This window comes from Loxodonta africana, chromosome 6 (genome assembly GCF_030014295.1).
Source record: "Loxodonta africana isolate mLoxAfr1 chromosome 6, mLoxAfr1.hap2, whole genome shotgun sequence".
NCBI classification, from domain to species: Eukaryota; Metazoa; Chordata; class Mammalia; order Proboscidea; family Elephantidae; genus Loxodonta; species Loxodonta africana.
In genome coordinates, this window is record NC_087347.1 from 135,991,177 (window position 1) to 136,004,441 (window position 13,265).

A 13,265-nucleotide genomic window follows, 5' to 3' on the forward strand; every position below is an offset into this window, starting at 1 on the left:
TTTTCATCCTAATAACACATAACCTCAGTGTTATCATAATAAAAACATCAAACGAATTCCAGAAATGAGGCTTTCTACAAAATACCTGGCCAGTATTCTTCAAAACTATAAAACCCATCATAAATGAGGAAAGTCTGAGAAACATGACATTTAAATATAATGGATGACATCGTGGAACATAAAAATAACATTTGGTAAAAAACTAAGATTTATTAAACTATGAACTTGAGTTAACAATATCAAATCTATATAGGTTCATTAATTATAACACACACATCATACTAGTGTAAGATGCTCGTAATAGGAGAAATTGTGTGTGAAGTATATGCAAACTCCATCTAGTATTTACTCAATTTTTATGCAAATCTAAAACTGTTCTAAAAATTAAAGTTGAGGAAAAGTAAAAAAAAAAATCCCTTCTTGGCTACTTATGACTCCAGATACCTTTTCTTTGAAAATAAACAGAATTGCTTCATCTTAATAGTCTCTTTCCTTCCTTCTCTCCTGATACAAAATTAACCTTCAAAATCAACAAACATGAGTCTTATTTGTCCATACCAGTGGCATGTATCCCAGAAGAATCTCCATCTTCAACTTCCCTACCTCTATAAACCTTGTCCTTTTGCAGGATCCAATTTAGGTCCTGCTTTCTTTAGTGAAAACTTCTCTGTCCACACCTGGCCCACAATGAACTCTTTTCTCTTTCATTTAAGTAGCTATCATCGGCCTTCCTACAACAATCAGAAAAAACTCTCAGAAACAGCCAAATTATATTGTAACTTGAAATATAGGCAGGGAGGACTATAGGTTAATTGACATAGTTGAAAAATTGCAGATGTTAAATTTTAAAAATTAAATAGAAATGTTTTCCTGTGAAATTAACATCACTGAGCCTCAGTTTCTTCTTTCTAGGAAATGAGAATAATGATATTTTCAGTATTATTATAATAATTAATCAAATAAGGTAATAGTTATATGGATGATTAGTCCCAACATTGAGATGGGGGACAAACTATCTAATGAGAAAAAAGAAATATTGGCCACATATTAAATGTGAAAGCATGTTGTTAGTCATTGTATAACCCTTTCAAGACACAGTTATTTTCTGCTTTGAATTTTTTGTTGATACCATGTGTTTTTGTTAACGGAATGCATACTAAATCAGTGTGTTTCAATTTTTGGTAGATACCATGGATTTTTTTCTTCCATTATCTCACCAATCCTACCCTTGGAGTCCAGAGGGACATATGTGTCCCCCCAATTTTTTATATCACAATCCATATTTTTCATGTAAAAAACATAGATCCAGCACCACCTCATACAATACCCTGCAAAAATAGTAATTTGTGGCACATGCCTGTTTTTTTCTGTTTCAAGCTGTCATGCATGTCTCTGATAGGTCTCTGCCTGCCGACAGCATGAACTCTCAGTGGGAAGCCAACTTCCCAAAAAACTCCAGAGGTGGAAAATATAGGTGGGGAACCATATATCACAACAGTCATGAAAAGGATACAAAAGGATGAAAGGGATATAATTTCTGTCCTCAATTAATAATTGGTAGGTGAGATAGGCGGTTAAACATTATTGCTAACCAATAGTTTAAGTGCTGTGTTAGCTAAAAAAAAAAAAAAACCTATGGAATGGAAAAATACATTAATACTAATTTGGAGGCTTAACACTTTCTGAAGGAGGTGACATCTGAACTGAATAAAATTTGTAAGGGTTTATTAAACAACAGACAAGGTTCATTAAAGACAAATTAATTCAGATAATCCAAGGAATAGAATCATGAAGCAGCATAGAATAATAGGGGACATTCATATAGTTCACCATTGTTCGAGTGTAAATTGATGGAGGTGAGATTTGGGACAGAAGCAGATGATGGAAGACCTTGTAGGTCACGCTGCAGTGCTTGAACTTTACCTTGTGTTGATCATTGGGAACCAATAAAGAAACATAAGCCAAAAAAAAAAAAAAAAAAGGAAATATGTTTTGTTGGAGTAAATTCAAAGAGGTAAGAATTATGAAAAGACAAAATATTCTGGATAAGTCATGTTGAAATAAAGGGGGTGTTACTTTTTTCAAATATATTAATTATTATGGGAATTAGCAGATGACACTTTAAAAAGGAAACTGTTTAATCTGGGCCATACTGAACACTTTTTTTTTTTTTGCTGATTAATTATCATTTCTTTGTAGTCACAAAATTGAATTAGACAAAACATAGTCACAAGCCAAATATGCTGGACTCATTAACGATAACAATTATACATTGACTAGTCTCCCTGTATGACCATATTAATGAGTAAAATTCCTCTGACTTCTCCCAGTTCTGCTCCATATGACAACTTGCCCTATAAATCTGAATAAGGAATAATATAGTTACCCAAATTTAGGAGAGCAAAAGCTCCTGTACCTATCATAATTCAAAAAATGCCCACTCTGTGCAAATCTTTTTTCTCGGTGGGCAATCTAGGCAAGATAAAAATTTTTTAAAAACTAGTCAATTGCTTCTTTTTTGGGAGGGGAGGAATTGTTAACTGAGCTTTATCAGAGAAATAATGGATAGATTTTTTTTTTTTTTTTTTTTTTTAGGGGGTGTGGAGAAGGGTGCATGGAAAGTGGAAATAGAAAGGAAAGAAACTAATATCTGTTTCTCAATTACCAGGGCTGTGACTTATTAACTACTTATAACTGTATCCACATTGTTATTGTTAGCTGCCATCAAATCGTCCTTTGATTCACAGTTACTCCATGCACAACGGAATAAAATGCTGCCTGGCCCCGAGCCATCCCCGTGATGGGTTACAGATTGCACAATTATAATCCACAGTATTTGCATTGGCTGATTTCAGAAGTAGATCACCAGGCCTTTCTTCCTAGTCCATCTTAGCTGTAAGCTTTGCTAAAACCTATTCAACATCATAGAAACGGATGAGCTTCCACTGACAGATGGGTGGTGGCCTCAAAAGGAATTGTATACTAAGGCTATACAAAAGTTTTAATTTTAAACAAGTTGTGGTAATTCAGATTTCTTTTTAAAAATCTTGTGGAAAGAGCTAACATGCTGTCCTAGATAGACATCTCATACTGTCCCTCTGTAAGAAGAATGAAAAACTAAGCAAAACAGATACAAACAGCAACCCTGGAACTCTAAGCGTGAAATAAAAGGATAAAGAACTAGCTCAAAAACCAAATGAAGGAACAAACTGAAGGAAAAGAGTGAATAAAGAGAGATATGAAATAGATGTCCCCTGCCAAGCAACATTGCACAGTGTTGCTATCTTGGAGCACAGCCAGCAATAATCTCAGACAGGGAACACTGGAAAACAACTCCACGAAGCTCTCAACAGTAGAAAGAGCACCGAGTAATCAGAGAAACACTCTTTCCCTCTCCTCACCCTTCTGCCTCACATACTACCTCCACCCCTTCCTGACTGGCCATATTGTGTCACTTGGCTAGAGAGCTACTGGCCTGCTGACACCCTGGGTCAGCCCCACTCCACCTGCCAGCTCCTATCATGCCATTATTTTCTTCTCTTTCTTCCTTTACTTTCTCCCTCCCACCTAGCCCCATACACTATCACCACCCATTCCCACCAGGCCAGGCCACAGAGCCTCAGCTAGAGAGCAACCAACCCACTGCCACCACAGGTCTGCCCCCTCCCACTCACCAACTCCTGCTGCACCATTTTTTTTCTTTTTTTCCTTTCTTCCTTTTCTTTCTCCCCCCCATCTTGCCCCATATACCACCTCTACCCCTTCATGCCAGGCCTCACTGCACCACTGTGGGTAGAGAGCTACTGGCCCATTGCCACCCACGGTCTCATCCACTCCAACCCAGCAGTTCACGCCACTTTCTCTCCTACACCTAACCCTGTAAGCCACTTCTGCCCCTTCCTACCTGGCAACACTGCATGACTGTAACTACAGAGCCACCAGCTTGCTGCCACCTGGGTCCAGACAGCCCCAACCACCATCACCTGTCACGCAATTACTTTTTTTCCCCTTTCTTCCTTTTTTTTACTCCCTCACACCTAGCTGCATAAGCCACCTTCCACCCCTTCTTGCAGGTCCCCGGTTTCTGCCTGCCCCCACCTGCTGCTTACCCTTTTTTCTTTCTCTCTCTTTTCTTTGATTTCTTCCTCCCACCAAGTCCTTCCTTCCCACAAACCCTCACAGCGTTGCCATAGCTAGGGAATATCTGGCTCAGGCCTGCCGCCTCACCAGGCCTGCACTGTCCTCCCCACCCCACCACTCAACGAGCTGCCAACTGGTGTGAAGTGAGCCTGTACCAACCTGGCGAGGAGCTGTGAATGCTCCCACACTGCTGGGCCAACATCAGGAGGCAGAAAACTGCAATCAGCCACCTCTGAAAACCATGTACAGTAAGGTGGGCTCACTCTTGCTCAGCCCTGCCTATGTGGTCAAGGTGATGAGAGCTATTGTTCCCACAGATGAGCAAGCAGTAAAGCATGCCTGGCCCACCCTCCTTGACATCAAAACAAACAAAAGAGGCTGAATGAAACAAACTAACACACAACCAATAAATAAAGATAATAATAGCTTAATACCTCACAGACAACAGACAATATCAAAACATATATATATATATAAAAAGCAGGACAAGATGGCTCTAGCAAGTGACTGAAATAATCATAAAGAATCATAATCTTTCGATAGAAGAAAAAAAAGGCAATAAGTATTTAGTGATCTCCAAGAGATAAGGAAAAAGATAGAGAAAACCAAGGGGGAAAAAATAGACAAAATCAAGGAAAACACAGACAAAATCAATGGAAACAGAAAAGTCAAGGAAAACACAGATGAAGCAATATAAGCATTCAGGAAAATAATACAAGAGAAAAAACTCAAAATAAATAATCAGAAATCACACAAAAACAGCAACTAGCAATCCAAAAGATGAACAACAAAACCTAAGAAATGGGCAAATCAACAGAAGGTTTTAGGAGAAATTTGAAACAATGGAAGACAGAATCAACATGATTGAAGGCAAATACGTAGACACCACCGTGAGAAAAAAAATCAGAGAATAGAATGAAAAAAATGAAGAAAACCTAAGAATTATGTGGGACACAAACAAGAGCACAAATTTGCAAGCGATCAGAGTTCTAGAATGGGGCAGGAAATGGAAAACACACAGAAGACTGTTGAAAATTTGCTGGCAGAAAACTTCCCAAATACAAGAAAGACAAAAAGCTGACCATCCTAGAAGTTCGATGAACCTCATATAGGATAGACCACAAGGAACTCACCAAGACATATCATAATCACATATCATAATCATGCTTGCCAAAACCAAAGACAAAGAAAGAATCTTGAGAGCAGCTCAGAAAAATGAAAAGTTACTCACAAAGGGGAAACAATAAGACTGAGTACTGATTACTCAGCAGAAACCATGCAGGTAAGAAAGCAATGGGATGACATGTATAAAACCTTGAAATAAAAAAAAAAAAAAAGCTAACCAAGAATAATATATTCTGCAAAACTCTCCCTGAAATACAATGGCAAAATAAGGACATGTCCAGATAAACAGAAATGAAGGGAATTCTCAAAAAACAACCAAATTTACCAGAAATATTAAAGGGAGTCCTTTGATTAAAGAACCAACAACATCAAACAACAACTGGAGTCTAGGACAGAGGACAGCAACCGCCAGATACCAACCTAGGTAAAGAAATCTCAATAATAAAACAAAGCAAAATGACTTCAAACACAGTAACAGAGACATCAGTCTGTAAATGACAACAACATCAAACAATAAAATGGGGGAATAAATGATATAGGTTTAAAACTTTAAAATAAAGAGGAAGTCAAGGAGATACAAGTAAGAAAAGACTGGTTCAAATTTAGGAGACAAGGGTAAATTAGAAGGTAACCACAAAGAAAGGTAGCAAACTTACAAATCAAAATAAAAAGAAGAAAAACATAGTCCGTAAAAAAAAAAAAAAAAAAAAAAAACTATAATAATAAAAGAAAAATCCACAAACAAAAGTAACTCAGCACAGGAAAGTAAGAGGAACAGAAAGTATGTTGGCACTTCAGAAAAAGCACAATATGACAGCAATAAATGCATACCTATAAATAATCACACTGGATGTGAATGGCTTAAATACACCTATAAAGAGACAGAGAGTGACAGGATGGATAAAAAACCATGACCCATCAATATGCTGTCTACAAGACACACACCTTAGATATAAGAACACATACTAAAAATCAAAGGATGGAAAAAAATGTATCAAGCAAACAACAACCAAAACAAAGCAGGAATGACAATACCAATCTCAGATAAAACAGACTCTAAGGCAAAATCAACAATAAGAGACAAGGAAGGACATTATATAATGATTAAAGGGAAAATCCACAAAGAAGACATAACCTTAATAAATATCCACACACCCAACAACAGGGCTCCAAACTGCATTAAAAAAAAAAAACTCTAAGAACATTGAAAAGAGAAATAGATTGTTCCGCAATAATAGTAGGAGACTTCGACACACAAATTCAGCAAACATACAGAAAATCTGAAGGCCACAATTAACAAACTTGACCTCATAGACATGTATAGAACACTCCACCCAACAGCACTAAAGTATACATTCTTTTCCAATTCATGTGGAACATATCCAGAGAAGACCACTTTTTAGACCACAAAGCAACCATCCATAAAATCCAGACTATCATAATATTACAAAGATTTCTCTCTGATCACAACACTATAAAAGCAGAAATCAATAAAAAGAAATGAATAAAAATCAAATACATGGAAACTGAACAACACCATGGTTAAAAACAACTATGTAATAGAATAAACCAAAGGATGATCTAAAAATTTCTAGAAGCAAATAAGAATGAAAACACATCATACCAAAACCTTTGGAACAGTAAAGGGATTTCTCGGAGATTAATTTATAGCAATACACACATTAGAGAAGAAGAGCAGACCAAAATCAAAACGTTAGCCCTACAACTCAAACAATAGAAAGAGAAGAGCAAAAGAAGCCACAAGTGCTGGAAGAAGGGGAATAATAAAGATTAGAGCAGATAAATGAAATAGAGAATAGAAAAACAAGAGGAATAATCAACAAGATCGATAGTTGGTTCTTTGAAAAATCAACAAACCATTGGCCAAACTGGCAAAAGAAAAACAGGAGAGGACACAAATAACCCAAATAAGAAATGATATGGGGGATGTTACAACATATTCAACTACAGTAAAAAGGATCATAAGAGAACACTATGAAAAATTGTACTTCAACAAATTCAAGAACCTAGAAGAAATGGAAAAATTTCTGGAAACACACTACCTACTTAAACTAACACAAGTTGAGATAGAAAATCTGAACAGATCCATAAAAAAAGAAGAGATTTGAAGAAGTAATAACAACAACAAAAAAAATCTCCCACCAAAAATAAAGTCTTAGCCTGAACAGCTTCACTGGAGAATTCTACCAAATATTCAGAGAATCACACATACCAGTGCTACTCAAACTATTTCAGAGCATGGAAATGGAAGAAATACGCCCAAATTCATTCTGTGAAGCCAGCATAACCCTGATACCAGAGCCAGGCAAAGACCCCACAAGCAAAAAAAAGAAAATAAATTATACACCAACATGTTTCATGAATATAGATGCAAAAATTATCAACAAAATTCTGGAGAATAGAATTCAGCATCACATATAAAAAAAAAAAATACACCATGACCAAGTGGGATTCACAGCTGTTATGCAAGGATAGTCCAACATTAGGAAATCAATAAACTTAATCCACTAAATAATTAAAACAAAAGAAAAGAAGTACATGATCATTTCAATTGACATAGAAAAGGCTTTTGATAAAGTCCAACACATTTCTAATCAAAACTCTCAGTAAAATAGAAATAGAAGGGATATTCCTCAATATAATAAAAAGCACCTATACAAAAACAACAGCCAACATCATTCTCAATGGAGAGAGAATGAAAGCATCTTCTGTGAGAATGGGAACAATACCAGGATGCCCTTTATCACCACTGCTGTTTAATATTATGCTGGAAGTCCCAATTAGGGCAATAAGGCAAGAGGATTGGAGGAAGACTCATTAACAACCTGTGTTATGCAGATGACACAAACTTGCTTGCTGAAAGTGAAGAGGACTTGAGGCACTTACTGATGAAGAGCAAAGACTACGGTCATCAGTATGGATTACACCCCAACATAAAGAAAACAAAAATCTCACAACTGAACCAATAAGTGACATCGTGATAAATGGAGAAAAGACTGAAATAGTTAATGATTTCATTTTACTTGGATCCACAATCAACACCCATGGAAGTAGCAGCCAGGTAATAAAAGGACATATTGCATTGCACAAATCTGCTGCAAAAGACCTCTTTCAAGTGTTAAAAAACAAAGACTTCACCTTGAAGACTAAGGTGCATCTGACTCAAGCTATGGTGTTTTAATAGACTCATATGCATGTGAAAGCCGGACAATGAATAAGGAAGACTGAAGAAGAATTGACACCTTTGAATTGTGGTGTTGGTGAAGAATGTTGAATATACCATGGACTGCCAGAAGAACAAGTGGATCTGTCTTGGAAGAAGTACGGCCAGAGAGCTCCTTGGAAGCAAGGATGAGGAAACTTTGTCTCATGTACTTTGGACATGGTATCAGGAGAGATCATTCCCTGGAGAAGGACCTCATGTTTGGTCAAGTAGAGGGTCAGCAAAAAAGAGGAAGACCCTCGACAAGATGGACTGACATAGTGGCTGCAACAGTGGGCTCAAGCATAACAACAATTGTGAGGATGACACAGGACCGGGAAGTGTTTCTCTCTGTTGTACAGGCTTTGATCCATTTGGAGTTAGTTTTTGTTTATGGTGTCGCTATAAGTTTGAGCCAACTTGATGGCACCTAACAACAACAAAATTGGAAAGGAAGAACTAAAACTATCCCTATTCACAGCTGATATGATCCTATATATAGAGAACCCCAAAGATTTCATGAGAAAACTACTGAAACTAATAGATTCAGCAGAGTAGCAGAATACAAGATCAACATACACAAATCAGTTTGGATTTCTATACACCAACAAAGAGAACTTTGACAAGGAAATCAGGAGAACAATGCCATTTCTAATATCCAACCAAAAGACAAAATACTCAGGAATAAATCTAACCAGGGACATAAAAGTCCTGCTAAAAGAAAACCGCAAAAAACACTATTGCAAAAAACCAAAAGAGACCTACATAAATGTGAAAACATACCATGCTCATGGATAGAAAGACACAACATTGTGAAAATGTCAATCCTACCTAAAGCGATTCACAGATATAATTCTATCCCATTCCAAATACCAACAGAATTCTTTAACGAGATGGAAAAACTAATCACCAATTTTATATGGAAAGGAAAGAGGTCCAGAATAAGCAAAGCCGTTACTGAAGAAAAAGAACAAAGTTGGAGGTCTCACACTATACAGCCACAGTACTCAAAAATCCTGGTACTGGTACAATGACAGACACATAGACAAACGGAACAGAATTGAGAACCCAGATATAAAACCATCCATCTATGGTCCACTGATCTTTGATGAAGTACCAAGTCCATTAAATGGGGAAAAAGACAGTCTTTTTAACAAATGGTACTGGCAAAACTAGATGTTGTCTGTAAAAAAAAAAAATTGCAACAGGACCCATGCCTCACACCATAAACAAAAACTAACTCCAAATGGATCAAAGCCTAAATATAAAGCCTAACATGGTAAAGATCAGGGAAGAAAAAATAGGGACAATGCTAGGGGCCTGAACACGTGGCATAAATACAATACAGAGCATAACTAACAATGCACTAACACTAGAAGATAAACTAGATAACTGGGAGCTCCTGAAAATTAAACACTTATGCTCATCAAAAGACTTCATCCAGAGTAAAAAGAGAGCTTACAGACTGGGAAAAAATTTTTGGCTTTGACATATCCAACATATGTCTAATCTTTAAAATCTATAGATTACTTCAACACCTCAACAACACAAAAACAATCAATCCAATTTAAAAAATTGGCAAGGATAAAAAAAACACACACTTCACCAAATAAGATGTTCAGGTGGCCAACAGACACCTGAAGAAATGCTCACTATTTAGCCATTAAAACCAAAATCTATTGCTGTTGAGTTGATTCTGACTTACAGCGACCCTACAGGACAGAGTAGAACTGCCCCATAGGGTTTCCGAGGAGCGCCTGGTGAGTTGGAACTGCAGACCTTTTGGTTAGCAGCCATAGCTCTAAATCACTGCGCCACCAGAGTTTCCAATTAGTCATTAGAGTAATGCAAATCAAAACTACAAAGAGATACCATCTTAACCTGACTTTGCCGGCATTAATTAAAAAAAAAAAAAAAGAAGAATATAACAGATGTTGGAGAGTTTGAGGGAAGATTGGAACTCTTGGGCTTTGCTGGTGGGAACGCAAAATGGCACAACCAATGGAAAATGATACGGCTCCTCCTTAAAAAGCTAGAAATAGAAGTACCATATGATCCAGCAAATCCTACTCTTAGGAATATACCCTAGAGACATAAGAGCCCCCACATGAATAGACATATGCACACCCATGTTCACTGCAGCATTATTCACAATAGCAAAAAAGATGAGATTAACCTAAGTGCCCATCAACATATGAATGGATAAACAAATTATGGTGCATATACAATGGAACACTACACAATGATAGAGAACAATGATAAATTCTCGAAACCTTTTACAGCATGGATGAATCTGGAGGGCATTATGCTCAGTGAAATAAATCATCACAAAAGGACAAATATTGTACCACTCCAATACCATAAAAACCCAAGAAAAGTTTTACGCTGCCACTCACAAAGTCCACCTTTCAGCCAAAGGTTAAACAGGCCTGTAAAACAAATAATAACACACCCGAGGAACATGCTTCTTTGTTCAGTTAAGTATACAAAACCGAAGAGGCAGCACCTGCCCAAAAGCAAAGGCAAGAAGGGACAGGAAAACTGGATGAACAGACAAGGAGAACCCTGGGTAAAAAGGAGAGGGGGAGAGCACTGACACATTGTGGGGATTGCAACCAATGTCACAAAACAATTTGTGTATTTATTTTTGAACAAAAAGCTAATTTTCTCTGTAAAATTTCACCTAAAACATTTATATATATATATACACACACACATACAATTTAAGTGTTGCAACTGAAAAAGTGAACTAAAGCATCTTTAGATAAAACTGATCATTTATATTTAATGACTTTCTAGTAATGTACTTTCCTGGTCTTGTGTCCAAGATGAGACAGTCATGGTAAGAAAGGAACGTGAGGATGCACCACGAACCAATTTCCCGTACGTATTTGATTTTTTTCATACTTTTTTTTTTAATTTTACATAAGTTTTAGATTTTTACAAAAGTCTCAAGGATGGAAAAAAAAAGTTCCTGTATATACCACACTGAGTTTCTCTTATTATTAATATTTTATATTATTAAAGTACATGTATCACAACTAATTAGCATATATTGATACATTGCTATTTCCTAAAGTTCATACTGTATTTAGATTTTCTAAGTTTTTCTTTAATGTCCTTTTTCTTTTTCAAAATTCTTGCCACATTACATTTAATCATTGTGTCTCGTTAAAAACCTGTTGCTGTTGAGTCGATTACGACTCATATCGACCCTAAAGGACAGAGTAGAATTGCCCCATAGGGTTTCCAAGAAGCACCTAGTGGATTCGAACTGCCAACCTTTTGGTTAGCAAAGGTAGGGCTTAATCACTACTCCACTAGCATTTCCTATGTCTGGTTAGGCTCCTCTAAACAGCAACAGTTTCTCAGATTTTCCTTGTTTTGGATGACTTTGACAATTTTGAGGATTATTTTGTAGAATACACCTTACATTTGGTCTTTGTGATTTTTTTTTCATGTTCAGACTGAGGATGAAGACCAGAAAGGTAAAATTCCATTTTAATCATATTATATCAAAGGCACATGCTCTAAACATGACTACTCACTCTTTGAAGCAGTGTCAGGCTTCTCTAGAGTGGAGTTACCCTGTCCTTTTTTGAAGAATGTCACTATACACAGTTAAAGGGAGGGAAGTTATGCTCCATTCCTTCAGGAGGGAGAATCTATGTGAAATGTTGGAAATTCTTCTGTATGGAAGATTTGTCAATTATCCCAAATTAATTAATTTATTTAGTCATGTATTTCTATCATCATGGGCTCATGAGTATTCATTTTATGCTGTTGATGATAGTCGTCATCGCATGGATTCTGACTCGTAGTGACCCTGTGTACAACAATACAAAATGTTGCCCCGTCCTGTGCCATCATTACAATCGTTGCTATGTTTGAGCCCATTGTTGCAGCCACTATGTCAATCCGTCTCACTGAGGGTTTTCAAGTTTTTTCTCTGATCCTCTACTTTACCCAAGCATCATGTTCTGCCTCAGCAATTGGTCTTTCCTGATGAAGTGCCCAACGTAACTGAGACAAAGTCTTACCATTCTCGCCTCTAAGGAGCGTACTGTCTGTACACCCTCTAGGATAGATTTGTTCATTCTTTTGTAAGTCCATGGTATATTCAATATTCTTCACCAATACCACAATTCTAATGCATCAATTTTTCTTTGGCCTTCCATTTTTATTCTCCAGCTTTTACATGCTTATGAGGGTGTGGAAAAGAACACAGCTTGGGTCAGGTGCACTTTAGTCATCAAAGTCACATCCTTGATTTTTAACACTTTAAAGGAGTCTTTTTCAGCAGATTTCCCAATGTAATATGTCGTTTGATTTCTTGACTGCTGCTTCCGTGGGCATTAATTGTTTATCCAAGATGAAAAAAATCCTTGACAACTTCAATTTCTTACCCTTTTATCATGATGTGGTTTATTGGTCCAATTGAAAGGATTTTCGTTTTCTTTATGTTCAGATGAAATCTATACTGAAGGCTGTAGTCTTTTTCCTTCATCTGTAAGTGCTTCAAATTGTTTTCACTTTCTGCAAGCAAAGTTGTGTCATCTGCATATCTTAGGTTGTTAATGAGTCTTCCTCCAATACTGATGCTCCTTTTTTTTTCATATAGCCCAGCTTCTCAGAATGTTTTTTCAGCATATAGATTGAATAAGTAAAGTGAAAGAAAACAAAGGCTCACACCTTTTCCAAATTTAAACTACACACTATCCACTTGTTCTGTTGGAACAACTGCCCCTTGATTCACGTACAGGTTCCACATGAGCAC